Source organism: Muscardinus avellanarius (assembly GCF_963383645.1).
Source record: "Muscardinus avellanarius genome assembly, chromosome: 4".
Classification (NCBI taxonomy): domain Eukaryota; kingdom Metazoa; phylum Chordata; class Mammalia; order Rodentia; family Gliridae; genus Muscardinus; species Muscardinus avellanarius.
In genome coordinates, this window is record NC_137789.1 from 145086767 (window position 1) to 145111726 (window position 24960).

Below are 24960 nucleotides of genomic sequence, written 5' to 3' on the forward strand. Positions count from 1 at the left end.
TTAGTGTATAAAATGTAGTATCCCTGGTGTATAAAGCCTAGTTCATCAAGTTTATCAGTGGCATCTTACTAAGTATATGTCACCAAACTCTTCCCAAATCACCCCCATGGAGCCTTCGTCCTGAATGGTCTCCCAGATCAAATCTGTGCTTAGCATTTTGTGCCGTGCTTCCTCTTAGCACTTCAAACTGATCATTAATTTATAAGGCTCCATGGAAATATGCCATAAAGACTCCTCTTTCACTTACTTACAACATCTCCCAAATGTAATTGACTTTGGAAGACTTATTGTTGTTGTTATTGGTACCAGGGATTGATCCAGGGGCTTTCTACCTCTGAGCTACACCCCATCCTTTTTAATTTTTTTATTTGAAATAAAGTCTTGCTAAGTTCCTCAGGGTCTCATTAAGTTGCTGAGGCTGACCTTCAACCTGTGATCCTCCTATCTCAGCCTCCCAAGTGCTTGGATTACAGGCATGTACCACCACACCCTGCCAGAAATATCACTCTTTACATGCATATTAGTACTCTTAATCTTTTGAACAGTATTATTTGCAGTCTTCAGCTGAGAAAACTGAATATTAAATGAATTATTTCCTACTTATTGAGCACTAATTATATGCCAAGTGTATTTATCAGCTAGTTCTGCAATAATGCTGTGTAACACACTATCCTATAACCAGAGGCTTACAAGAACAAACTTTTTTTTCTCTTGGTATTAGATCTGTGGGTTTGCCGTGACTTTAACAGGATTGGCTGAGCTTGGCTCCAGGCTAACATGGGTTCAGGTTTGTTCAATTTGTCTCTTTATCTGAGAATCCTGGCTACCTGACATTTTTTCCTAAGGTTATGGCAGAAATATATGAGTCCTCTGAAGGATTCAGTGTGAAAGTGGCCCACTGCCAATTCCAACCACTATTCATTGGCCAGAACGCATGTGTGGCCAGCCACACAACAACAGGAGAGAAAGTCTACTCTTCCCAAAGCTAGAGGGACAGTAAAGTCAATGGCAAAGGGCATGACCATTTCTATAATTCTGTGTTAGTATCAGAAGGAATAATTGGGCACAAAAAATGTAATCTACCAAGCATTGCATCAATCGCTTTTCACATCTTATTTAATCCTTACCAAAAAATTCTGCGAGGCAGGTATCATTATTGTTCTTATTTTATACATGAGTAAACTGAAATCTAGAGATTTCACGTCTTTTGCACCGGCAACAATCTCCAGCAGTGTGTTGACTAGTCATGGAGGCATTGGCATCCTTATCTTTTTTTCTGAACTCAAGGAAAAGCAATCACCATTTTACCATAAGTACGGTGTTGGCTGTGTGTGTGTGTGTGTGTGTGTGTGTGTGTGTGTTTATAGATATGTTATCAAATTAGGAGAACTACTTTATAGTAGTAGTTTGCAAGAATATTTATCACAAACCCACTTAGAGTGAAAAGCAAGCCGCAGTCTAGAAGTTAAATTTGTAAAACATATACCTGACAAAGGACTAATATTCAGAATTCCTAAAAAGCAGAAGAAAAGATACTTAGCTAAAAGTGGGCAAAATAAAAACAAAACAGAAATGAACCTAGGTATTCCACAGAAAGGGATATCTAAATAGTGTATCATTAACCTGATTAGATGGTCATAGTGGCTTCACTTATAATGGCCCCATTTTGGGTTAAGCTAACCGTCCATCAGTGAACAATAGACTAGACAGATAGATTGTGATTGTCATGCAGCAGATGAGTGGTTCTCGCCCAAAGCCTGTAGAGACCTCTGGACTTGTTTCTCATAGTTGGCCCACGCTTCACTCCACCAAAAATGCTGGAGGTGTTACCGATGGCCTCTAGGTTCCGTGTGTTGTTCATGGCAAGTGACAGAACACTGCAGCCAGGCCGGCCACGTGGGACCTGAGGTCAGAGTCACCACGCCCAAGTCACTGCAGAAGCGTTTTGAAAATATTGTTAACGCCCCATTCGCTTGATTTATAGGATTATGAAGAATCCAGGTTAAGCAAGGCAAACTTCCTCCACAAATAAAAGGTAGTGGTGATTGCTACTTAAAATAAAACAAAACAAGCTATGTACAGCCCACCCCCTCACCCACATTCCTGATGGCTTTATGAGGCCAAATATGGCAGGAAATTCACAGCAAAAAATGTGGATGGAGTAGGGCTTCTGGAATGGCCTGTAGGGATAAATAACAATTAAATGGATTCAATCCCTATTTATAACTTTCAGATAATTCTGCTAGAAATCGTCCTGGGGTGCCAGGTCAAAAGAGAAAGGGCAAGAATGGGAATCCCTGGGCATGTTGGTGGAATTACTGCTGCCCCTTGGAGCGCGAGTGTGGAGGGGACTCACACAGTTCCTGGGATTTCTTGTTTAATCTCCCACCAGGGGTGGGCGGTCTAAGGACTCCCCAAAGAGGGTGTGGCCCCAAATAGGCTCTCTCTTTTGGCAGGGGCTTTGTAGGGAAGAGCAGCCACTAGTCTCTAAGAGCCCAGAGAAGAGGATCCAGGACTGTCTTGCCTAAAGCCACCCAGCGGGCGCTGGCAAGCTCTAGGCTAGATGCTGTGGGTACCTTGCAATCTAAAGCAGGATTGTTCTGGGGACTACCTGCCATCTTGGATTCTCTACTGCTTGCTTTGAGAGGAGAATTTTCATTTTTCTGCCTGCTCCAAGACCTGTTCCTAATTGTGTCTGAGTGTCCAGGTTTGGGGACCCTGGCTGTGGAGAACTGGAGGTAGCAGCCCAGTGGCTGCCTGTGTGCCATGCCTCTGCTGTGCCCAGCACCGTGCTGGGACCCCAGGACCTGGAGCAGCTGCCTTATTTTATCTGTTCTTCACCCAGTTACAATGATGTAAATCTCATTTCTATTGTCATGGGGAGGAGCTCAGTGATGTTTTCAGGGTCACTCAGCCCCAAAGTGGCAGATTGGGGATGAAAACGAGGCCTGGGAGTCTAGAGCTAATTTTCCCGATTTATTCTATGAATAAGAATCTTAAGAAGAGACTAAGTCTGAAATTTCTCAGCTGCTTGGGAAATGTCAGGGCTAGGCAAGTCTGGGATCTTGTCTGCTTGAGAGAAACAGGGCTGTCCCATCAGGACCCTCTGTCCTGTGGCCTCTGCACCCAAGGGTGAGGCATGTGGTGGAAATGTACTGGTGGCTTAGAGGGCCCGATGCTCCTACCTGTGATCCCAGGAGCCTGAGCCTCACTGGCAGCCCAGTGGAGGTGGGCTATGGGTAGAACCACAACCTAGTCTAGCTGCCAGCCAGATGCAGCCCCTGATGTCCAACTTGCGGCCAGGTGGGTAGGGGATGTGTGTTGGTCATGACCAGGGTCTGGCATTTGGGGGCTTCTGCTGGCAGATTGCTGAGGTGATTCTGGTAAGACTCGGTGCCTCAGGCTGGTGTTGGGCATCCGAAGCAGAAGGTGGGGCTTTGGAACAGCCAGCCTGGCCCTCTGCAGGGATGTCTCTGTTTTCTTCAAGAAGGGGGCTCTGCCCATCACCACCGCATCCTTCTGCCCAGCCCCGCCCCCAACTTACATAATGGCACATTATACAACATAGCAGAGCAGGTGGTATTTTTAAAGACAGCAAGTGAGCATTTTTTTGGCCTAAATTTGGGAACGAAACAGATGGATTTTTAAGACTCTGGGCTTTTCCTATGAATAGTAACCGTTGTTCTCTCTGCTTTTAAACACCAGTTTCTAGACCACCTCCAGCAACCAATCAGCACTCTGTTATTTAATTATAACAAAATTCTTAGCTCTGTCTGCTGCCGCTCGGACAAGCGGGGGGCACTGGATCAATTTCTGGAGCCAGGCAGACTTGCCAACAACAATTTTCCTTTCCCCAGAGGGCCTCGGAGGCCTGGAGCGGGTTCCAAGTTCCTCCTTTCCCGCCTGCTCCGTGTGGGCTCCCTGACAGCGGCTTGAAAGGGTTATAGAGAGGCAGATAAATGCCGCGCTTGTGCAGCCCTCTCTGACAGCCCGGCCCCCACGCCAGTGAGCTCATGCCTGCCTCATTACGGCTGGTGCCAGATTTTTTCCATTAACAGGTAATTGAGTAGAAACTAAAATAAGCGAAGTTTGTTTCATCCCTTGGATTTTCTTGCTGGCGTTTGAAAGAAAAACACTTCAGCATCGTTAGCGGAGGGGTGTCCTTGAGAAGGTATTTATGTTTTCCAAGTGATTTGTCGCTTGGTAGGTGTAACTTGCCCATTCCCTGGGCCTCTCCCTTCTTGTTTTTATTCTTTAAGGGCCACGTGTTTAGAGTAGGATCTGATTTCCTGGGTCCCTTGCTGTCTTCTGCCCTGTTTTGACAGTAGATAGGTTAAGTCTGTTCATAGGAGATAACTGGTTTTTCTCCTTCCTCTCTTTCTCTGGAGAGCTCTGGTGCATGTGCGCACGTGTGTATACGCGTGCACGTGCACACACACACACACACATACACACACACACACACACACACACACACACACACACCTGCTCCACCAGGAGCAGCCTGTTATCACATCCTCAGCATGCTACCCACAATGCCCTGCGCTCAGGTACTTTAGAGGTTGGTCTGAGCCGGCCCTCCTCTTTGCATTTCTCCCTTCGCTTTGCTTCAGGTAGATACAGAGGGGCCGGGTGGTTTTGTCTCATTTGACGTCTTTGCAGCTTGCTTTGCCTGTACTACAGTTCCAGGTTTTTATTTCAACTTATTCTAGGTGCCAACATCTCTCCCTGGGCTCCTGGCTCAGTTGGTCTGATTGCAGTGTCACGAAGACTCCCCAGCACTACGCAGCCTCAACTCCTCCGTTAAGACCACAGCTTCAGACGGGGTGAACTTGAGAGAGAGAGAGAGAGAGAGAGAGAGAGAGAGAGAGAGAGAGAGAGAGAGAGAGAGAGAGAGAGAGAGACGGCAGGTCTAGGAACATGACTCCCTACTCGGGGGTTTTCGCTTTGCCTACAGCTCCAGAGCACCATGACCTTGCTTCCCTCTCGAACCTTCTGAGATGCTGGTAAGTGCTAATGACCACCCCAAAGAAAACATGCCTGCTTGCATACGAAGCATGCTGCGTGTGTTTTGGTAGCTTCATGAGCGCCTTGACTCTCAGAATAAGAACCATTCCACAGGCACAGTAAATGAATCAAGCCAAATTTCCCCCAGAGAAACCAACAGAGAAGTCTTTTGAGGTAAAGAAGCCTCCAGAAACTTGTGATTTTCTAATGAACAAATTTAGTCTATACGGCCACATTCATTTGGTAGATGACCAATATTAACAATTTTAAGTGAGTGTCCCTCCTTTGCACCTTAGTGAGTTTCCTTACAATGAATGGTCCCTGCCCATCTGACACTCATTCCAGTAAAGGGGAGGGGGCAGAGAGTAAACAGGTCGGCCAAAGGGCCACTTGAGACTTCAGTGAGTGGCACAGGGAGGTAAGCAGGCCTTGACCTTCAGTGGTCAAGGACAGCCTCTCAAGGAGATGCTGTCTTACTGGAGGCCTACCGATGAAAAGGAATTCCACACCTGCCCACCTGCCCAGGCGCAGGTCTCCAGGCCGTTCCCCTCCGCCCCTCGCATCGGTGCTGAGGGCTGTGAGCACGCCTGCTAGGATGTGGGTGTGTGTCCGCCACAGGTCCATGTGCTGGAGGCTTGGTCCCCAGTGTAATGGTATTGCGAGGTGATGAATCTTTAAGAGGTAAGGCCTAGTGGGAGGTGATTAGATCACCCCAACACACACACACACACACACACACACACACACACACACACACACCCAGGGATGAATGCCCATTTTATGGGAGTGGGTTAACCTTCACGTGATCAGAAGGTGTGTTGTTATAAAGCTGAGGCCTCCCATGTGACCAGTTTCCGGTCTGCTTCTCCATCATGTTGTGATGCCGCCTGTACCATGCTATTTGGACTTTCCAGCCACCTGAATCTTGAGCCAAAATAAACTTCTTTTCTTTGTACAGTACCCAGTGTCAGGAATTCTGTGAGGGTGACACAGTACAAACTAATACATCTCACTGGATCCTTACAGCTTCCCAGAGCTCTGGTCACGACCCCATTTTATAGATGTGGACAGCGAGGGCTGCAGCAACTTGCCTGGGGCATTAGAGGAGGGGAATCAGAACTGCAGCTCGGAGTCTCAGATTCCCAAGCCTGTGCTCTTCCTTTTTGAAAACAAGTCGCTTATTGAAGTATAATTTAGATGCCAGAAAACTCACTTGTTTTATTTTTATTTATTATTATTTTTTATTTTATTTTTTGTTGTGTGTGCGTGGTACTGGGAATAGAACCCAGGGCCTTTCTATCTCTGAGCTACACCTCCCAACCCTATTTTTTTTTATTCTTTATTTTGAAACAGAGTCTCACTGAGTAGCAAAGGGACTCATTAAGTAGTAGCTGAGGCTGGCCTTGAACTGTAATCCTCCTGTCTCAGCCTCCCAAATGCTGGGGTTACAAGCATGTGCCACCACGCTCGTCTGAAAACTCACCTGTTTTAAATGTACAATCCAGTGCCTTTTAGGTCATCTGCAGAGTTGTGCAACTGTCAACACAGTTCAAGTTTAGAATATTTTCATCATCCCCCTCCCCAAAGATCCCTCTAGCTTGGTGGCAGCCAGTCCCTGTTCCCATGCCCAGTCCCAGGCAGCCGGCCACTAATGTACTTTCCCTCTCTACAGATTTTGCCTTTTTGGATATTTTATGTACATGTGGTCTTGGGCATCTGGCTTCTTTCATTGAACACAGTTTCTCAACCTTTCTTTAATTATCATCCACTCCTCCCCTAAGTAGAAAAATTAAATTTAATTTAAATTCTCCCCTAAAGACGAAAACAAAATACCAAGGAATAGAATTTTGTTGGGCAGGGTTGAGCTTTGGAGGGCCACAGGCCGTTGTTGCAATATCTTAGTATTCCTCACCCCTTGCCCTGCCAGATACAGTTCCCTTCCACTAACAGGTTGTATCATCTTAGTTGGTAGTTTGGAGGTTCACCCATCTTGGGGTTAGAGTCTTTTGTGCTTTTATTTTGATGGCTGCTCCACTTTGAATCAATTGTACTGAGTTTCTTTATTCAGCAGGTAGTGGTCTTTTGAGTTATTTTCCTTCTCTCTGTTTTTTGTGATGGTTCTGGGGATTGAACCCAGGGCCTTGTGCATGATAGCCAAGCACTTTACCACTGAGCCACCCTCCTAGTCCCTTGTTTTTACTTCTTAACTCTTAAAGCCTGGTCCCTTAAACACCACCCTGAGCCATGCAGCCCACTCCTTGTTTGAGGAAAAGCTCTTGGGCATTTTGGCCCTGTTCCAAGTCCACAGAATCATCCTTAGAGCCTCGTTTTCCTTGTCTGTAGCCTGAAAGTTGTGATCCTGAGGCCACGGAGCTGTCATGACAGTTATCTGAACCAGTATCTGCCCGGTGTCTAGTAGATGCCATGGCTCAGCGTACATCCCTGGCTCTTCCGAGCCCCCTCGCTTCCATGGGGAAGGCCACCCCCTTTGAGACTGGCCCTGAGTTCCAACCCTGCTCAGGCCATGTCTCTGTGGATTATGTAATGTCTGACATTCTTCTTCTGGTGTCAGTCAGGTCAAACCCAACATTGTTTCTTAACAGGAATCTCAAGTATTTCTTTCCTTTGGCACTTCTCTTCTGGTCTCAGCAGTTGACACATTTCCAGGGGCCAATTGATTTCATCTGCTGCTAAAAAACCAGGCATCCTGTGAGGGGTGGGAGTGCGCTTGATGTTTGAGATAGGAGCACTGGAAAGAGAGCCTCATGATGACTGTGCTTGGGACTGAGCTGGACTGAGTGGCCTGGGCTGCATCCCAGACTCAGAGGGGTTTTGAATTGCCTCCCCCTCCTCTCTCTTCTCATTTATTTATTTATTTATGCTGCTGGGATTGAACCCAGGGGCATTCTACTTCTGAGCTACACCCCCACCCCTGTTTCATTTTTTATCTTAAAATAGGGTCTCACTAAGTTGCAGAGGCTGGCTGCAAACCCGGCATCGTCTTGTCTCAGCCTCCCAAGTAGTGGTGTTACAAGCGTGCACCACCATGCCAGGCTTCTCTTTTCTGTGAAAGTCAGCCCCATCTGTGTGCTGGCCTCACAAAATTATCAAGAGTGAATGAGAATCAGACTTTGAAAGTGCTCTGTAGAAGGCAAGAGAAAGCCACTGATGGGCTCCATTGTTGCATGGGGCCTGGCCGTCCTCTGGGAGCCTGAGAGCAGCCATGAGTGCCCGCAGAGCCCCGAGGTAACCCCCAGCACCTGCCTCGCATGCCAAGTCTCAGGCTCCAGAGCCTCCCCCTAATAATCTGAAATAATACAAAGCAATACTGAGTCCAGTGTATCAGGGAAGAAGAACAACTCTAAAATGGCTTGAGTGAAGGTTGCCCTGAGGGATTAAACACCTGTGGACACACACAGGCTCTGGAGGCTGAGGGAATGCCCAGCCCGGGCAGGAGCCAGGCGGCTTCCTTGACACACGTTAGCATTCAGCCTGCTTCTGGCCTCCTGGTCCTCCCTCTCCTCCAACCTCTCTCCTGCTTCATTTTCCTATTTCCCGTGGCGGAAGGGCACCTGTAGGGTCTGTGGTCAAAAGGTCAACTTCCTGGAAACCAGCTGAGATGGCGGCTAGGACTGAGAACTCTGGAGTCAGACTGCCTGGGGTTTGGGTCCCAGCTGTGTGGCTTTGTGGCTGGCAGCTTGGGCCACATTAAGTGACTTCTGAAAGCTTTGACTTCCTCAGCTAGAAGATGGGACCAAAACACCATTTCCTTCTGGGAGGTTCAGATGAGATCCAAGTACCTGGCCAGAGGTTGATGCTGAAGGCCTATTCCACAGGGTGTGCTGTGCTCACAGAAACTTTCCGTTTCTGTGGCCTTGTGTTCTCTGGGACAGGAGAGAGAAGGACCCCGACCAACAGAAGCCTTCTAAGAGGGAGTAGACATGGCCCGTGTGACGTGACTTTGGAAGGCCACTTGACTTCAATGTGCAGACCACTCCCCAGGCTCAGGATCCCCTGCGGTGGAGGGTCCACACTGCACCCTGCTCACCGAGGCCCCCAGAGAGGGCATGCAAGCCATAGGCAGGTCCAAAGGGAGGTGAGGCCTCCGGGTCCAGAAACTGGCCCCTCCTGGTTCCCCTTCCTGACCCAGACATGGCCTCCAGTATAAAATAGTTTATTTTAGATTATCCTCATTAAATTTAGACACTGGGCCAGTTGGTTCAAAATGGGTTTTGTAGCCAGAAATTATTCTTTCCCCTACATGACATTTTCTTTTAGATTAAAAAAAATAGAATGGATGGATTGATGCATGGATGGATACATGGATAGATACATGGATGCATGGATGGATGAATGCATGGGTATAGACATGGATGGATGGATGGATACATGGATAGATACATGGATGCATGGATGGATGAATGCATGGGTATAGACATGGATGGATGCATGGATAGAGGCATGGATAGATACGTGATGCTTGCCTGAGTAGATGCATGGGCGGACACATGGATTTACATGTATGTATGCATATGGGGTCAAGAAGCTCATAACTTTGTTTAAAGCTTACTACTTTCTTATGAGTTGTCTTCAAAGCAACCTGCTATCCCACCTCTCCTTTCTCCTTCCATGGTGACTTGTTTCAGACAGAAAGTGATTTGGTATAGTGATCAAGGGGCTGGGCCAGACCACCTCCTAACTATGACTTGGTAAATGTTTAATAATGAACACTTCAGACGCTCATCCATGGCATTTGCCAGTTGATGTAATACGCCACCATGGCCAACTTCTAGCTATCCCTTGGCATCATTCTACGTGGAGTTGGGAAGAGATGCTCAAGTCCACCATTATATAATATTTCTCCCCTTTACACACAATGAACATACATTACCACAAGGGCATAAATACCAGGAACATAATTAGGAAGTAATGAGTTTTTATATGTACTACCTTTGCTACTTTTTGTTTGGGTATAAGTTTATATAACTAAAATTTAAAATACTGGCATGCAAGATTACTAAAAAGTCATCAGTCAGTGATAAGCCCATCTGATCTGGGCCCAGTATCCTGCTGCTCCCAGCTGGAGCCCGGGGAGTCTCTGAACAGCCCTGAAGCCTTCTCTTTGCTGGGGCTGATACATTCCACGTCATAAGTATCTGCCCTGTGTGTCCAGCCAAGATGACTGACCTTGTTGCCAGTCCTTAGAGCCCGGAGGGTGAATAGGGATGAGATCATCGGCAAATGCCTCCTTCACCGTGCATGGCGTGCTCCAGGGAAGTGGGGCTGGTCCTAGCTGGGTCTAGACTGCTATAGAAAGAAGAGTCAAGGACACTCAATTTTCAGCCTATTGATAACTTGAGAAAATCCTAACAAGGCTCACAAAGGGAGCTTCACGTAAAAGGAAAAGTGCTCGGAGGGCCAAAGAAATCAGAGTGGGGAATTCCACTTTCCTTCAGGGATGCTGAAGAAAAGGGACAGGGGCAAAATCTATTCTCTGACGTCCTGTCAGGAGAACAGGGCATTGTGGGTAGCCTCCCACACAACAAGGAGCAAGGTCAGGGCCGAGGCCCCATGCGGACTCAAGGCCTGGGCCCGGCCCTGAGAGGTGGCCGGCAGGGAGCCGCTGCTTTCAGTTGCCTGTCTCCCTGCCTCACCCACGACTCCCCTGAGTATTATCCTGGAAGAAAAGCGTCCGGGTTGAATGGGCAGCGTCCGTCTGCTTTCTGAGGGAACAGCTCTGCTGCCCCGCGACTGCCTGGCTCCTGGCCCTGGGCCATTGTAGAAGGACAAAGCTGACACACACAACAATCCCACAACAATCTCCTCTCAGCCCTTTCTTCTTTATTATTGTTATTATTACCTTTCAAACACTCTGGCTCCTTGGGCTCGTTATCACCAGTGAGGCCTTTGGCCAAAGTGTGTGGGGCCACCTCTCCCTCCTCGCACCCCCTCGCCCTCGTGGGCCCAGTTTCACCGCTGCCTCTTTGACAAAATACATAAAACCGATACTGATCAGTTAACATACATGACATCTTTAAACTTTAATCCATTTTCTCTCTCTCGACGCGGCGGGCTGGCCTCTGAGAGGTGCCCCTCCATTGTTCTCTGTCAAAGCCTTCTTGAGTGGGTTTCCCACTGTGTTACTTTTGTGTGAGTCAAATCAAGATTATAGGTAGCGGAGAAGAAAAAGCAGAGAAGAGAAGGTTAGCCCCTCGTTTCAGACTTTAAGAAAAATCTGCCAGCAGGTGCCAGTCGGAGTGGGTAACGCACATGAAAGACCAAGTCCAAGCTGGGTCGCTCGTGTCACAAGAGGAGTTTTTCAGGGAGAGGCTCACAAAACACGCATTGTCGTGGTCGCACACAGAGACATAAATTTAGGAACATGTTCGCCCTTCGCCTGAACATAGTTAGCTCTGATAATGAGGAACAATGAGGCAGAACGAAGCCTCACGGATTGAGTGGCGGAGGCATTGATGCTTGCTCGTTCTCCCACAAAGTGGCTCCTCTCCTCTTCTTCCTCTTCCCCTCTCCCCGGAACAAATGACCCTCAGTTGCTCATCACTCTGGTCCTCCCGCGCCCTTACTTGCAGGGATGGTGGAAAGAGCCCTTGTTGCACAGGAGCCCATGTTGCTTTTCTGGCTCTTCCGAATTGAAGAAGAACCTGTTTGGGACTCAAGTCTCTTAAGGAAAACCTCGATAGGAGTGCGCTTCTTCCATAGTTGGCAAGGTGTGCACCACCTGTTCTTACTTAAGATGGTGATGGGAAGTCCAGATGGGGGTGACTGAAGAGGTGAACTATCCAAGAGAAGGTTTTGAAACCAGACTGCCTGGCTGGAGTCTCGGCTCTCCTACTTCGAGTTGTGGGACCTTGGTAAATCACTCCATTTCCAAGTGCTCCATCTCTTCTTCCGTTAGATGGGTAGCCCCTCCTCAAGGACTCAATGGCAGGGTGAAATGTCTATAAACCCCACAGCACATGATAAGAACTCTGCCAGTATTCACTATTACCATCACTAGGCCAATGTGGCAATTCCAAGATAAGAGAAAGTGGTTGCTTAGGTCATGAAGACATAAAGCTGTAGGGTCTATGATTGTCGTTGAACCTTCCTGTTTAATCTTGAGCTAGATACAATGATGCCCCCTTCTTATAGACAGGGAGACCGAGATCTAGAAGGAGTGAATGACATTTGAGGCATCACAGCAAATACTGGCAGATGGAGGAATATGATAAGTTCTCCACTCTAGAGGATAAGACCCTACAGCTCTCAAACGTCATAGAGTCAGTACTGAGGAATAAGGCATGACAGACTTTCAGACAGCATACGATTATTGTAATAAGAGCAGTTGAAATAAAAATTATTGGAGTTTACTCCAGTTTTTGTTTTGTTTTTTAAGCAACTCTATAAAGCCTACGGATCTTGAAAATCCTGGTGAATCCAGGTCTCTTGGTACATATGGCTGGGACCAAGTGGTCTCCGGCACAACTGACATCATGGCTTAGCACGGCAATCGAACAGTTGGGTTGGTTCTGATTCTGCCATTTCCTGGTTGGTTTCCTTTAGGCAAGTTACTTGATCTCTTTGAATCTCTTGATTTTCTTTTCACCTATTAAATTGCACCTAGTAATACTTACCTTTTTGTGGTATAATTCTAGAAGTTTTGACCAATATGTATAGTGGTAGAATCACTACCATAATCAAAATATATAGAGAACCTTTAAACATTCTCCAAAAACTCAGTTTTTTAAAATTTATTTATTTATTTATTTATTTATTTATTTATTTATTTATTTATGGTACCGGGGATGGAACCTAGGGGCATTCTACCTCCGAGCGACACCCCCAACCCTATTTTTTATTCTCTATTTTGAAATAGGGTCTCACTGAGTTGCAAAAGGCCTCCCTAAGTAGCTGAGGCTGGCTGCGAGCCATGATCCTCCTGTCTCAGCCTCCCGAATGCGGGGATTACAAGAGTGCACCACCACACCTGGCTTATCCTTTTTATAGTCAGTTCATTCCAGCATCCAACCCTAACCTCTGGAAATCACTGATCTGTTTTCTTGTACCTATGGTTTGCCCTTTATGAAGATGTCATATAAGTGGAGTCATGTGGTCTGAGTTATGGCATTCTTCCACTTTGCATAATATATTTAAGAATCATCCAGGGCCGGGCGTGGTGGCACACGCTTGTAATCCCCGCGCTCGGGAGGCTGAGACAGGAGGATGGCACAAGTTCAAAGCCAGCCTCAGCTACTTAGTGAGGCTCTCAGCAACTTAGTGTGACCCTGTTTCCAAATAAAGTATAAAAAAGGTCTGGGTGTATAGCCCGGAGGTAGAAAGCCTCTGGGTTCCACCCCTAGTACCACCAAAAAAAAAAGAAAAAAAGAAAAAAAAGAATCATCCAGATTTTTCAGGTATCAATAGTATATTTCTTTTTGTTGCTGAGTAATATTCTATGGTATTGAAAAACTAATTTGTTTACTCATTCCTCAGTTGAGGGACATTGGATTGTTTCTAGCTCAGGGTGATTGTGAATAAAGCTACTCTGAACCCTTAACATACAGATTTCATTCCATTTGGATAAATATTAGGAAGTGGACATGCTGGGTCCGATGGGTATGTTTGACTTTGTAAGAAACTGTCACACTGCTTTCTTTTTTCTTTTCTTTTCTCTTTTTTTTTTAGTGGTACTGGGGGTGGAACCCAGAGGCTTTCTACTCCAGGTTATACTCCCAGACCTATTTTATATTTTATTTGGAAACAGGGTCTCACTAAGTTGCCCAGGGCCTCACTAAGTAGCTAAGGCTGGTTTCAAACCTGTGCGATTCTCCTGTCTTAGCCTCCCAAGCGTGGGGATTACAAGCGTGCACCACCACGCCCGGCTCTGTCACATTGTTTTCCAAAGTGGCTTTACCACTTTGAGTTCCCTAAATAAAGTATGAGAGTTCCAGTTGCTCTGTAGCCTCTCTAGCATTTGATGTTGTCAGCTTTTTTAATTTTAGCTCTTCTAGTAGGTTGTGTGAACCTTGGCTTTTAATGTATAAGAGACCATAGTTGTGCCTTCATGGTGTTCTTGAGCCAGTCAGAAGACATGGTCTGTCTAAAGCCCTGAGCATGGTGCCTGGTATATGAGGAGGGCTAGCTGAATAGGAGCTGCTTTATTAATTATTCTATCCCAGCCCAACTAGCTTGCACGTGATGGATATTGTACATTATGCCTCCTGAGGCCCCTTTCCCTGCAAGAAAACATCAGTCTGTATTGGTCCCAATTGCTGCAGGGCTCCGTGAAGAGACCGCTCTGTGTCTCTGTTTTAAATCAAGCTCTGTTTTGTCTCCCTGGCTCTCTGCAAAGGGACTGAGCAGTGGCTGCTGGCACCAGGCCAGGCTGGTCCCAGGGCGCACTGAGGCGGGGTGTGGTGAGCAGACCATGGCGGGGTTGGAGGGCGAGAGAGCCCTCCTGACAGCCTGAGGCCTGGGGGTTTTTCTTGGCCTGCTCCCACCCACGCTGCTGGGCTCCCTTGCCTGCCTGCCCTGCCAGAGTGGAGCTCCCAGCCAGAGGCACAGGGGAACTACACACACAGCTCCCTATTAAACATGGATTATCAGAAGAAAAAAATATCACAAGGGTAAACAGGTCTGTCTCTGGGGGATGTGGCCTTGGAGGTCTCGTGAAGAGAAACCACACAAACGGTCCTTTCAAAGCGGGAGTCATTGGCCTAATCGCCACGGTCACCACTGGGGGCCAGAGATGGTAACATGCGTCCCCCTGTCCTGACAGCGGCCCCACAGAGCAGCGTTAATGTTCCAGGTAGCCCTGGTCTTCAACAGCAGCCCACGTTCCCAGGGCTTTGGCAATCTGGCGGCAGCCCCAAAGATAGGACCTGACAGGCTTAAGTAATCCAGACAGCAGACCTAAAGAAATGTGGGGTGGACCCGCAGACACTAGGAGGCCGGCCCAAGTGCTAGGCCAGGTGCCCAAGTCGTGTAAATAGAAAGATAGTGAGTAGCAGGCCAAAGATGTCAGGCGGCGCGCCTAAGGAAACTGGTCATAAGCTCAAAGAAGCTGAGTGTTAGGACCAGGGAGGAATACAGGTGACAAGCCCAAAGTAGAGTCCCATGGCACTGCTTCTGTGGCGCTTTTGTACGAATTAGAGGGAGTTGCCCCCTCCCGGCAAATGCAGCTCTGTGGGGACCCTGCTTTGAGGAGCAGAGCTCATCATGGGTCATCTACACAGCAGCCCTGGTCTAAGGCCCTTACACTCCTCTCAGTCCTCTGGGTTTCATTCCAAGTGGCTTCTCATGGACTTCAGGTGCACCTCACCTATGGGTCATGCTCTGAGCATCCCCTCCTCCCATCCCTGAGATGGCTGTCAGACACCACCGTTATCTCTGGGGAAAGAAACCCCAACAAGCAGAGGTCTTGAACTCCAGGGGCCATGCCACAGCAAAGTTCAGGCTTGGAGAGCCCTTGCTGTGGAGCCGGAGAGGCTGAGCCTGAAATCCCCATGGCTCTAGAAGGCTGTCAATAAGAGATCGCTCCAGCAAAAAGACCTGGGAATCAGGGAGGGAAAGGGCCTGGCAGAGGCTACACCGTCAGTCCTAGGATGCTGAGGGACACAGGGAGGGGCTGCCCTGTGCCATTGGTCAGCAGGGGGGGGTGTGGTACCACCGAGTTCAATGATCCCAGGGCCAGGGCAGGGGAGCGTTACAACCCAGCAGGATGTGGGGTGGAGCTGGGGGAGTTTGGGGAAGGCACGAGGAAAGCAAAGCTTATAGAACAACCCCAGCCTCCCTGGCTTGGCTTCTGGAATACTGGCTCTCTTGGGTTTCCTCCTGCATCTCTAGCTATTCCTTGTTGGTCTCTTTGTGGCTGCTTCCGCCTCTTTTGTAAAATCCAAATTCTAGAGTGCTGGAGCTCTGTCCTGAACCATTTCCTCTACCTACACTTTTTGTTTTCTCTTTAGGTGATCACATCCAGACCCATAATATACAATGTCTTAGTCTGTTTTCATTTCTATAACAAATCATCAGAGACTGAGGGTCTCACACAACGAACACTCATTCCGCCTGGTCTTGGAAGCCTGCAAGTCCAAGATCAAGGTACTGGCACGCTGGCGTCTGGCGCGGGCCCTCTTGCTGGTTCACAAATGGTGGTCTCCTCCTTTCCTCGCACTGCAGCGAGCAGAGAGGAAGCAGGATGTGTCACTTTTTATAAAGGTATTTGTCCCATCCATGAGGGTGACTGTGTTCCCTGCCGCTGTGCTGGGGGCTAAGGTTTGGGGGGGGGGGTTGCAAATAGTCCATAGCATCTCACCTTTTCTCTCTCAAGCTAATCTGATCCAGACTTGTAATATTAAATGTCACCTAAAGCAAATGACCCTCGTATCTGCAAACCCAACCCTGACCTACCCAAACTTCAGTCCTATGTGGCCAACCAGAAGCAATACTTCCATTAGAGATCAGTCATGTAGAAATTAGCAGGACCCTATAAATATTAATCATCAGTCTCAAACCTTTTCTTCCTCCGCTCTCCTTCCCACCTTTGTAGTAGAGGTCATTCCCATCTACCCAGAGTCCTTGACTCCTCTTTTCCTGTTTACTCCCCCATCCTTAATCCATGAGCACCTTTTATTAAGTCTGTTTTCTGAAATGAACAAGTCCAAACAAATCCTCCTTCCAGATAACAGGGATCCATCCACTCCTTACTCATTATTCTGTCCATCCCAGATTAAGCCGGCACCTCTTTCTGCTTGGACTGGCAGGATAGCTTCCTCCTATCTGGTCTCTCCATGTCTGCTCTTTTCTCCTCCCCTCATTCCATTTCTACGTAGTGGTCAGGCTACTCTATGAAAAACATAAATTCTATCACATTCTTCCTAGCTTAAAATCCTCCCATAGACTCCCATTCCACTGAATTAAAATAAAACTTCCTCAGCTGGACGTGGTGGCACACATCGGTAATCCCAATACTTGGAAGGCTGAGACAGGAAGATCCCAGGTTCAACAATAGCCTCAACAATGTAGCAACACTCTTAGCAACCGAGTGAGACCCTATTTCAGAAACAAACAAGTAAAATAGGGCTGGGTGGGGGAAGCTCAGAAATAGAATGTCTCTGAATTCCATCCCCAGTACTATAAACAAACCAAAAAATAGAACTTCCTTATCAGAATCCACAAGACTTGACATAAACTGGCCCCTTCCCATTTCACCAGCCTCTCCTCCCTCCCTGCACCCACCCTGTTGACCTTTCCACTCTAAGCTTCCTGTCTGAAGACACTCAGACCAGCTGATCTTTCTGGAATACCACTTTTCCTGTCCACAGTCACACTGCTGGATCTTCTTTTTGTCTTTGGTTTTTCGGTCCTTCCCCTTCCAGAGGCCTTCCCCAACTATCCAATCTAAGGTCCCCACCAGCTCCAGCTCCATCACATTAACCCATTTCACGTGTCCACGGAGTGCTTGTCCCTCTGGCCCTCTCTCTCTAGTCTGTCATGTCATCTCCTTTCTTGCTAGAATGCAAGCCCCCTGAGAACAAAGAACTTGAATTTCTCCCAAATGTAGGCCCAGCACTTGGCTGGCTATAGGCACTCAGTAAATATGCACAGATGAATCATTGAATGCATGGTGGAAGGAACGCTGGACTCAAAGACGGAAGGAGCGGGGCCTCACCCTGAAGCTCACTCCCTGAGAAACAACTTCCTCATTCAATCAGTGAGCATTTCTCTAAGGAATGTGAAGTCTTCAGAAGTGGGCCCTGCCCTCAGAGAGCTCATATAATGAGAGAAATAAGCAATCATAGAATCAGGCTGGGTGTAGTAGTAGCACATGCTTGTAATCCCAGTACTTGGGAGGCTGAGACAGGAGGATTGCAGGTTCAAAACCAGCCTCAGCAACCTAGTGAGGCTCTCAGCAACTTAGCGAGACCCTGTTTCCAAATAAAAAATAACAAAATTAGGGTTTGGAGCATAGCTCAGGGGTATGCCCCTGGGTTTCACCTCCAGTAACACACACACACACACACACACACACACACACACACACACGGACTCAGGGCACTAGAAGAAGCCAACAGAGGGGCCTCTCTCCCAGCCCAGAGGAAGAGATAGCTGAAATGAAGTGTATGGAGAAAATCTGAACTTTCTGTTTGAAAGCTTGGAGGAGGGAAGAGGTCCTGACGCTGCCCACGATCTCCTCTTGTCCCAGACGGTTCCCTTTGGGTCATCCCTTGTGCCTCATGGTAGCAACAGAGAACATGCAGGGTGGTCTTGGGTGACCATAATTCCACCACCTCCAGCCCACAGAGCACTTTACACTCAGTAGCTTTTTGAAACTTCACTTAGGTCTCTGTTCACACGGGAGGAAACTGAGTCCCCAAAGCAGAGGGACCTGCGGGAGCTGCAGAGCTGGGGTGAGGAGTGGGTCTGTGTGCCTTGGCTGGAGACCCCCACGCCCTGCCTCCCGGCGGGCAGACATGGCCTCACCCAGTGTGTTCTGGAGGCCCTAACAGGCCTGACCTGGCACCTTCCACGGGGCCTCCTGCCATGTCCCCTCTGCTCCAAGAGCGTGCCTTCCATCAGCCGTTTGTGCCACCGATGGCTCCAGGCCAAGCTGACGGCATCTGTTCTGATTTAAAGTATTTATTTTGAGAGTCAAGTGTAGTTGAGCTGCATGTGTCTTGGCAGGGCCCGGCTGGCAACGCACTGGGCCTGTGCTGGTGCCTGGCCCTGTGAGCCGATGCCCGGGCTGGCGAGGGGACCAGCAGAGGCTCCTGGGTGTGTGAGGGCCTCTGGGCAAGGGTGTTATGTTCACGACATGCCATTAAGGGAGGCGAGATGATGGAGCCAGGGAGCGATGATTCCACTTAATTGGCCAATTTCTCTGCTTCTCTGGGCCTCCTGTGCTACGATCATGGAGACAATACCATGGCCTTGCAGAGTCCCTGAGACTTACTTACTCAGAGAAGCTTGAAAACTTGGACAAGCAAAAACGTCTGAGACCCCAGAGCGAGTAACAAAGAGGTATCAAGTGGAGAGAGTGGCCCTTGCCGCAGGGTTCTGAAAGGACTCACTGAATACTGTCAGAGCTAGGGATGGTTGGCACATACCTGTCATTCCAGTGCTTGGGAGACCGAGACAGGAGGGTCACAGATTTGAGGCTGGTCTTAGCAACTTAGGGAGGCCTTCTGCAATTTGGTGAGACCTTTTTTCAAGATAAAAATAAATAAATAAATAAAAATAAAAGCCGGGCATGGTGGCGCACGCTTGTAATCCCATCATTTGGGAGGCTGAGACAGGAGGGTTGCTGTTCGTGGCCAGCCTTAGCTACTTAGTGAGGCCCTTTGTAACTCAGTGAGACCCTGTTTCAAAATAAAGAATAAAAAATTGGGCTGGGAGTGTAGCTCGGAGGTAGAATGCCCCTGGGTTCCATCCTCAGTACTGCCAAAAAAAAAAAAAAAAACCCATAAATAATAATGATAAATAAATAAATAAAAATAGGGCTTCTGGTGTAGCTTGAGGTAGACTGCCCCTAGGTTAAATCCTCAGTACCACAAAACAAAAACAAAAGCAAACCTGGGTCAGCCAGAAAGAGCACTGAGCCGTTGTCACTGTCTTCGGAACTGGGAACCCTATCTGCGCCTTTAGCATTCATAACTTTTGATGGTTAGCATTCCCAGGCACCACGGTGCCAGGATCTGTGCTTTGCAGGTGTGGTCTTTCATCACCCACATGACTAGCCCCAGGAGGCAGGATATCATCCAGGTGTCCCTGGTAAGGACAGGGAGCTCTGAGATGTTTAGGAATATAACCTGGGCTTTTAAGTTGCAAGTCTGGGCTTTGAACTCAGGTCTGTTTGTTTCCAAAGCCCCTATTCATAACCTGCATTGAAAATAGCAAGTCTACCATAAGTGTCCTCCAGCCCGGGGGGCCTGTTAGGAACAGAATGCAGAGCGCCAGTGGAGTGTGGCGAAGGGGAAGTCAGGCGAGCTGCCTCCTTCTGGGCTCACCCATTTCACCTCTGCAGTAGGGAGAGGACTGCAAACCAGGAGAAGCAGTGGCTGCTGGGAGGACTGGCCATTTTTCTTGTGAACAACAAGTGACTGAACCTGGTTCCGGTCTTGGGCTCTGGAGTCAGGCATCTCATGTTCTACAGCCAGGTGGCCTTGGGTAACTTACTGCACTCTCTGCCTCATCTCCCTCCATCCTGAAGTACGACAATTCCCGTCTTACCAACAATCCCCACTGTCATAGGAGCAAAATAAGCTGACGCACGGTCAAGGGCGATCACAGGAAGAGGCGCTCCTTCACTGAAAGTCACGACTCCCCAGTGTGGGCTCAGCGGTCCTTGCCCCTCCCACCATTTGGGGGCTTCATGAACAGTGATCTGAGGCTTAGGGCTCAGCTGAAGAGATTCCTGCTTAACATGTCTGGGGTAGCCAGGCCCTTGCGCAAAGCTGTTTGCTTCTGGATTAATATTCAAGATATATCTGCACCAGCCCTTTGACATGGTGGCATCACTGAACTTTGCACATAGGCTAATACAACCAACTAAGTATTTGCTGGAACCAGCTATTTCTTGTCGAGGGTGCGGATGGGTTGGAAGGAAGAGTAGATTGAAGAGGAACTTGGGGAAAAGCCATCGAGGCTGCTCTGAGTGGTTGAAGATGCCCAAAGTAACAACCTAGAGATTAAGGGTTGGAAACATGTGGCCTCATGAAGAGGGATGGGAGTGCCGACTGGAGAGAAGACCGGGAGGGCTGGAGTGCTGACTTCATCTCTGGAATGAGGGAGTCGCAGGAGGGCTCACGTTGCACTGGTAACTGGCAAAGAACAGAAATTTATTTTCTCAGAATTCTGAAGGCCAGGAAGGCCAAGACTGAGGTGGAAACGGGTTCAGTTGTCTGGTGAAGGCTGCGCTCTGCCTCTAAGAAGGTTCACTCGAGGACTGCTGTCTTACACACTGCATGTCTGGTGATGAGAAGGGCAAGCTCCCTCTGTCGTCAAGCTCTTGGCACCTAACCCCACTCGTGAGTGTGGAACCCTCATCATCAGTTGTCCTCCCAAAGGCCACACCTTCCAATAGTGTTCCCCTGGGGTTAAGTTTCTACATGAACTTGAAGGATACCTCATCATTCAAGTCATGCAGAGATTTGAGAGAGGAGGGAGTTGAGTCAGGAGGGGCTGGGCGGAGGGGATCGCCCCTGGAACTTCCTTTGAAAACACACGTACCTGTTGATTTTTTTTTTATAATGCTGCCAATTATGCAAAGCAGAAAGCATAGGGTGCTAGCAGGACACTGTCTGGGAGCCGGGGTTCCCACTTCAGGGTAGTTTGCCCCAAATGCATTTGTAAGTAGGAATTCATGGGAATTGTCTTCCTGCTCTCGAAAAGATGCAAATTCTGCTTAGTAAAGCCAAATATCTGCAAGGAGATTAATTGCAGGACTCACAATGGCAAATCCAAAGACTATTGACTTGTGCCCAGGGGAACCAGTGTTTGACCTCCAAGCACCTGAAGGGTAAGGACCTGACAGCTACTTTGCTCAGTACCCAGCCCATGGCATTCTGCACAGACAAGGTGACCAGTGCATGTTTGCTGAAGGCATAAAGTGATTGTTATGGTTGGCTCTGAAAGTGGAGCATTGGCGAAGTGTTGGATCATGAGGCCTCAGAGCTCATCACTGGATTAATACATTGATGGCTTTATAGCTGAATGGACTGCTGGGAGGTGGGACCTAGTTGAAAGTAGTGTGTCTGAGGGTGTGGCCTTGGAGACTATATCCTGTCTCAGGCCTCTCTTCTTTGCTTTCTGGCAATCACGATGTGAGTTTTCCTCCATTACAAGTGCCCCACCATGATGTTCAGCCTCATTACAAATCTACAGCAACGGGCCAAGTGATTATGGACTGAAATCTCTGAGACTGTGAGCCAACATAAAATTTTCCTCTTTTAAATTGTTTTTGTCTGGTATTTTGTCATAGTAACAGAAAGCCAACTAGTTATATCATTATATGAACATTTATGCATATGTATATACTTAACAAAGCAAAATTGGAGATACGTCATAGCAACTGTTACGTGCACTAATATTTCACTTGGCAAAATAGCTTTAAAAATATCCAGGCAATGATTTTTTGTTTTTTTTCCTAAAAGCAACTTTTAATGACTGTATAACCACCACTAATAATCATAACCAATTGAAAAACTTTACTTTTTGGGACACCTAAGTTGTTTCCAGTCTTTTTCAACATTATTGATAACATTGTGATGAATAAATTTTAAAAAACTATAGGTACATTTACAAATTTCTCTATTAAGAGTAATTCCTAGAGATACTAATTGGTATGGACTTTTTTTTTTTTTTTTAAATGGCATCTCACTATGTTGCCCAGGCTGGTCTCAAACTGGTGGGCTCAAGTGAGCTTCCTGCCTCAGCCTCCTGAGAATCTGGGGCTACAGATGCCACCATATCTGCTGGAAATAGAAACTTTTAATAAGGGATTTGAGATGTACTGTCAAACTGTTTTTCAAAATGATGGTTCCAGTTAGAAAGTCATAAATGAGAATGTCCGTTTCTACTCTTAACACCAAATTATTTTAATTAAAAACTGTAACAACAAAGTAATAGAATATATCTTGTTTTAAAATTTGCACATTATAAAAACAAACATACATACTCCTATAATCCCAGTGACCTGGGAGGCTGAGGCAGGAGGATCACAAATTGTAGGCCAGCTTAGGCAACTCAGAGAAACCCTCAAAATAAAAATAGCCGAGTGTGGTGGCGCACGCTTGGAATCCCAGCATTCGGGAGGCTAAGACCGAAGGATCGCGGTTTGCAGACAGCCTCAACTACTTAGGGAGGCCCTTCGCAACTCAGTGAAACCCTGTTTCAAAAATAAAAAAGACTAAAAAATAGTGTGGGGGTGTAGCTTGGAGGTACAATGCCCTTGGGTTTCATCCCCAGTACCACAAAAAAAGTGAAAACGGCTGGAGATGCACTTTAGTAGTATGAGTGCTCTTAGGTTTAATTCTTGGCACAGCAAAACAAAACAACACAGATCCATTTTTCCTAGTGAACTTAAATGTTTCTTTCCATAGTGTCCGTCCATCATTTCAATTTCACACAGAATAAATTCCATATTTGAAGAGAGATATCATGTCTCCAAACTCTTTTAAAAATCATGCCACTTTCAATCATATCTTTTTATTCCCCAGCTAAATGTTCTCATTATTTAGAATTTGCTGCTTAGCTTATGATTTCCCAGAGCTCTCACCATCCTGGTTATCATGTCTGGATTGGATTCAGTTTGTACCTGTCACTCTTCCTTGTGCTTGGTCAAGTTCAAACGTGCAGGGCAGTGTGTAGCCTAATAGCACATTGACCTTGTTTTCTGGAGTTTATTTGATTTTAAAATATAAATATAGCTGGGTGTGGTGGCGCACGCTTGTAATCCCAGCATTTGGGAGGCTGACCAGAGGGTCGCGGTTCGCGGACAGCCTCAGCTACTTAGGCCCTCTGCAACTCAGTGAGACCGTGTTTCAAAATAAAAGAATAAAAAATAGGGCAGGGGGTATAGCTTGGAGGTCAAATGCCCCTGGGTTCCATTCCCAAACCCGCAAAAATAAATAAATAAATGAATAAAAAATAAAAAAAAAATTAGGGCAGGGAGTGTGGCTTGGAGGTCAAATGCCTCTGGGTCTCATCCTTAAACCTGCAAAAAATAAAAAGATAAAAAAATTTCAAAATAAAATATAAATATATCCTCTTGTAAAAGAAACAATCAAAACACAGTTCCTCCCTGGAGCTCGTTTCTCCTCACTAGTATATATAAGCATATATTTACGCTTAAAAAACCTTTTTATAGATTCACTTCATTCTCCAGTTTGCTTTCCATTAAATAATATTTCTTAAAAATGTTCATGTCAGTACATGTGTTTTTTAATAACTGCATAGTATTCATCAGTGTAGATCATAATTTATATTTTTATCCACTTCTTACTTATCAACATTTAAGTTGTCACCTTATTTTTACTCTTACAAATTATGCTTAGGGTGAATATTGCTGATGTACATGTCAAGTATTTCCTTAGCTTTCTAGAAGTATGAATTTAAAATGTTTGATGATTATAGCCAAATTGCTTTTCAAAAAGACACCAAAACCACATTAAGGGTGCCTATTCATTCATTCATTTATTTTTTGGTAGTGGGGATTGAACCCAGAGGCATTCTACCTCAAGTTATATCCTCAACCAGACCTACCTTCTTTCCTTCCTTTTCTTTGTTTCTTTCTTTGTTTCTTTGTTTCTTTGTTTCTTTCTTTCTCTGTCTGTCTGTCTGTCTGTCTGTCTGTCTGTCTTCCTTCCTTCCTTCCTTCCTTCCTTTCTTTTTGGGGGTAGGGTACTGGGAATGAAACCCAGAGGCTTTCTACCTTCAGGCTACACTCCCAGACCGATTTTTTATTTTTATTTGGAAACAGGGTCTCACAAAGAAGTTGCTGATAGCCTCACTAAGTAGCTGAGGCTGGCTTCGAACCTGCATGATCCTCCTGTCTCAGCCTCCCAAGCTCGGGGATTACAAGCGTGTGCCACTATGCCCGGCTTTATTTCTTATTTGGAAACAGGGTCTCACTAAGTTGTGGAAGGCCTTGCTAAGTGCCGAGGCTGGCATCATACCTGTGATCCTCCTGTCTCAGCCTCTCAAGTACTGGGATTACAAGCATGTGCCACCATGCCCAGCTTATGGATGTCCATTTGACTTTACCAGTTACATTTATTTTCTTTCTTTTTCATATTAAAGCATTTCTAATGGCATTTCCCTTTTTCTCAAGTTGTTTAAAGCACATCCTTAATATCTTCTGATTTCTTCCGTCCTCTTCTTTCCTCAGATATGACTATCCTAGAGTTCCCCATGAACCTATAGATGTAAGTTTATTGCTTTTTAAGACTGAAGCAG

The 24960-nt window shown here is 46.8% G+C and overlaps 1 long non-coding RNA gene across 1 annotated transcript in view; it reads right to left on the bottom strand.

Annotated features, from left to right (window-relative positions):
- Positions 1 to 23520, bottom strand: part of LOC308262127 — a 253083-nt gene extending 229563 nt beyond the window's left edge. Inside the window, exon 1 of the long non-coding RNA XR_013961689.1 lies at positions 23481 to 23520. This is a non-coding gene — a long non-coding RNA (uncharacterized lncRNA). The remainder of the gene's footprint in view (positions 1 to 23480) is intronic.
- Positions 23521 to 24960: the final 1440 nt, after the last annotated feature.